Here is a 4,734-nt window from a genome sequence, read left to right as displayed (position 1 = left end):
CGGCAGACGAAGATCCGCCTTAAAAACCTGACCTGTTTCCTGTAAGGAGCATCTATTACTTCCTTCCCGTCTGTCACCCTGGGGAAGGCAACGCTCTCCGATCTCCCCGATTTCCCCCTTCCTCTTCATCATCATCGTCATCCTCACCGCCGTTGAAGACTGTTTCGGCATCCCGTTGCGCCCCGACTTCAGGTATCAAGTGGAAAAGGTTTCGGCTCTCGGGATTGCCCATTATGCACATCAAGACCACCAAGTGTAACCGCTTCTGCCTGGTCGCCTCTGTGACCAGTCAAGTGTTCAACCGTCCAGAGGCACAGGTAAGAGAGCGGTCTGATCCAGGTTCCTTTTTAAAATGCATTAAAGAAACGCAGCACTTTGGTTCTATCTGTACACTTCTTATTTTTTGAAGATTGCTACAAATAGTGAGATTTTAGATCACAACTATTATAACAGAAAACCTGCACCAAACTGGAGGCATAGTGTTGAAAACATGTGGGCAGGGGGAGGGCTTAACGAAAAGCCGTATGATCCAGGGGCTTAGCGGTAGAGCAGGTCGTCCAGTAACAGTCAGTGGTTCAATCCCCAGCTACTCCAGTCTGCATGTCGAAGGGCTCCTAGGCTGTGCCGCATGATTAGTACCAGTTGGCACCTTCACTCTGCATGTAAATGTAAAATGTAGCTAACCTCAGAGCTTTCAAACTATCTTTATTGACGACTGTCAGAAGGCAGAACAGTTGTGGCTTGACCATTGGACTGTACAGTGTGAGCTTGCACATCATGAGCTTTGGCTTTACATTGCACACCATATACTCGGACAGTGTGAGCTGGAATTAAACAACATTATTTCTAAAATCTTAGTGTATGCCCAGCTTAAAAGTCAGAATATCTAGGCCTCTGAAACCTTTCCACCTTAAGTCTCTTGTGAGCCCCCAGGTTTTATGGAAGTGCATATTAATCACTGGAAAAACCTTTGTAACAAACTTTAATCAGTGCGCTTGACCTGAACCCCATAGAGAATCTACGGTGTAATGTCAAGGAACATAAGAGACACCAGACCAACAATACAGACGAGCTGAAGCCGCTATCGAAGCAACCTGGGCTTCTATACTCCTCGGCAGTGCCACAGGCTGATTGTCTCCATGCCACGCTGCAGTGATGCAGTAATTCATGCAAAAGGAGCCTCAACCGAGTAATGGGTGCATAAATTAACATTCATAAGTTTGACATTTCTATATTATGCACTCTTCATTATATTGTAATATTTTGAGATATGGATTTTTGATGTCCATGCAAATAAGCAATAACCATCAAGATTAAAACTCAACAGCCCTGAAAATAATTTCACTTTATGTGTAATGAAATATTCACATTTTGATTTAAATTACAGGGTAAAAAATAACTTTTCCACAATATTCTAAATTTCTGAGATATGAGGCCAAAAATGACCAAAGAAGAGGGAATGACCTGTAAACAGTTATTCACCATTTAGGCCTGTTGGAGTAAATGTTTGTGAATTTTACATGCCTTCTCTTGCGGAATGAAGAAATGCACACAGATCTGTCTACGCCTCTATTTGCACCCGCTTTGTATGCATTCATGTCTTTGGATTGATTTAATGTGCAATCACGCCACCTTCGTGTTGCGTCTGAGTCCATCTTTAGCTGACTGATGTGCATTGTTGGCTTAGCTCGCTAGTTTAAGAAATGGAAAGACTGTGGTTAGAAAGCATATTTTGACACTTGATGGAGCTAGGCAAGCAGATTCCCCTCCATTTCCTATTTCTGCGTTAACGTGGGTTAAACACGATTTTAGGCGATTTAGCATTTACAGAGAAATAAACAGGAACAGGTCAGGTTTTTTAAGGTGATCTTCTTTGAAAACTTACTGCAGCGGGGGTTCGAATCCGACCGGTATTGTTTGAATTACTTAGAAGCAACGTAGTCTTTTTGCGTCATAACAGCTAAGTGAAGAGAACCCAGCAGTTAGCAGAGGTGGGAGTCTCTTTCTTTGTCTGGGCTGTGCAGACATGCTCATTACTCCTGCACTGTTTGATGCGGTCTGTACTCACAGACCTAACAAGCCTCAGATTAAGAAGATGGATGGTTTCTACAGGGGCAACTGTTTCATTAAACATAATGTGTGTGGTTGACTAGCTGCTGCTTAAAGGTGTGGGTGTAATTTAAGTAGCATGCGTAATTTCAGAGTCCGTCTCTCTATATTAATGGACCTCTGTCAGCCATCGCCGTTTGTGTGTACGTCCTCTTGGAAATGGTAGCCAAGGTCAGCCATCCAGTCTATTTTTCTTTCTTAATTAGCTTCTGTAACATAATTGGTCGTCTACAATCGAGGCCATAGCTCTCCCTCTCTGACGCAAGACACACACACACACAAGCTGCAGGCTGAGCTAAGAGAAGGGGCTGGCTATTTTTATCGGTTTTATTCAAGTCTCATAACGGTACTCAAGGCTGCCTCCGGCTCAGCGTTTGGTATTTTTAGATAAGAAGGGAAAAAAAGAGCTGAAGGGAACAGCTTGAGAGGATGTCTGAAGCTGGTTTCATTTTCCTGATTTCATCATTTCAGTCTCCTCCCGCTGTTCTCACCCCCTCTCTCCTTTATCTTTCCAGGCCAGTTTTGAGGCCTTGTTCCGTTCCTTCGACCCGGAGGTGCAGTTCCAGTACTTCAAGTTTCCGGCGGGTCAGGATCAGTTTCAGCGATGCTCTGGCTGCAGCTGAGGCGAGACTCCGACTCCACAAGACCGACTTGAACGGCAAAGAGATGAGACTGTACTTTGCCCAGGTAATGTCTTTTTGCCACTCGCTGCATTGATCGAGAAAAGAGTCCAGTCAGACATTTTAATCTCCGTCTTGCCTTTGCTAGCTTTGGTAGAAAGAACTATAGATCAGTAAGGGGTCTTTGCAGTTTACTCACATCGCCATCCACATTTCCAAGGTCTCACCTCAGTGCTTAAATAGAAAAATGAAATGCATAATCACACAAGATCAAATGAAATGAACCTTTATTACAATTATTGAACATGCCCTTTCCTAATACAGTGGAGGCCCTACCACGTTTCAGCCTAGTCTTTTAACAAACTCTGCTACCAATTCTAGATAACTAGCAGTTGTTGAGCCTGTGAAGAGAGACAGGGGACCTGTAATTTTGCAGAAAGAGAGGAAGGTCCTTCTCGTTTTGCTCTATCACCAAGACTCACATCTATCCTTTTGCCTGCAGTCTGTCCACATAGGAGTCCTCGGCTAGAGCCCCCAAAGCCAGAGAAGCAGTTCCTGATCTCGCCCCCGGCCTCCCCTCCAATCGGCTGGGAACCGTCTCCGGACGCCATGCCAGTCGTGAACTACGACCTGCTGTGCGCCATCTCAAAGCTGGGACCAGGTATGTTAGAGATGGTACCGCATCTGTCTCTGTGCAGTCTGATGGAGTATCGTAAAGTGCACAGCCTGTGAATCATGGTTAGAGCCCAAATCGAAGCCAAGACTCTCCAATAGAGCAAGATTAACGGATGATGTATTTCAGCTTTATCCCCATGTTTTTTTAATCACAGGAGAATTGTGAGCACAAGCGACGACTTAATCCCTTTACCTCTGTGTGTGTGGTTGCTAGATGTAGCTAACACTGGCATGGCACTGTTTATACCTGGCTTTATCAATGCTGTATTGAGCAAAAGGTCAAACAGTATTAAGTGTAGATGGGACCTAAAAGTTGGAGGTACGCTACTGCTAGAATGGTCATGTAACTGAGTCAAACAATTCTTAGAAAAGTAGGACTTTGAGCATCTGAAAGTTCTGCGTTGTGACTGTACTTGATGTTTGATTCCCAGGGGACAAGTATGAGCTCCACACCGCCACGCCCACCACCCCCAGCGTGGTCGTCCACGTCTGCGAGGACGAGCGTGGCGACAGCTCGGCCCCCGACGACAGCGACCAAGACGACAAACCCCGCACCCCGCGGCCAAAAATCATCCAGACGCGACGTCCCGACTACGTGCCCGGAGTCGAGCAGTGAGCGACGAAAAGAGGGGGGGATCACAGTGTGACGGCTGTAACATTTCATCCTGAAGTGATTTTTGAAGAGCTGAACACGCTCTCTGAGTTTTGAAGGAGGTTGGACTTTGGGAAGGTGCCTGAGGGTGCTGCGACGCCCTGCAGGCGAGCATTTCATAAGACAGAGAGAGAAAACATAGTGTCGAATGCTGCATTCATGTTCCGTGGGAAAGACGGGAGATATCAACTTCCTATGGAAAATACTGTTCAGTTTAGCCATAAGATGCTATGCACTGTTTGTGAATTTGAGGTTTGGAGATGGAACAGAAGGAAAATATTAACTTTGAAGCGTAGGAAATAATGTATACTGATTTAACTATAGTTCTTAAGGACAATGGCAGGAGGGGACTTTTGGTTTGATATTTTGCACAAAAAAAAAGAAAAACTGAAACATACCGTGACTAAGGTTGTGTGGTTTTGAGATGAAGCTGGTCAGGTGCAAAGTCATGTGGATGTTTCCCACATGACATGAATGCAGCATCACTCTGACAGGTCATGTTTGCGTTTTCCTCATGTAGAGCTGCATGTAGACTGAAGAGGAAACGACTTTTTGAATGATTTGATTTGAAACATAACTTGGCGACTGTTGATTTATTTTTTTTTGTTTGTTTGTTTTGCTCGGGTGCTACGTGTGTATGTCGGTCAGCTGTAGAGTTTACTCGCCGCTGGCTTGTGC

The 4,734-nt window shown here is 45.0% G+C and overlaps 1 pseudogene; it reads left to right on the top strand.

Annotated features, from left to right (window-relative positions):
- The first annotated feature begins 101 nt into the window (after nt 1–101).
- On the top strand, nt 102–4,437 carry LOC119894708 (annotated as a pseudogene).
- Nucleotides 4,438–4,734: the final 297 nt, after the last annotated feature.

The sequence above is a fragment of the Micropterus salmoides genome, unplaced genomic scaffold (assembly GCF_014851395.1).
Source record: "Micropterus salmoides isolate LMB-PRFRI ecotype aquatic unplaced genomic scaffold, ASM1485139v1 Ms_hic_scaffold_866, whole genome shotgun sequence".
Lineage (NCBI taxonomy): Eukaryota > Metazoa > Chordata > Actinopteri > Centrarchiformes > Centrarchidae > Micropterus > Micropterus salmoides.
Note: the sequence above shows the minus strand (reverse complement) of the source record. Positions and strands in the feature narration are given on the sequence as shown.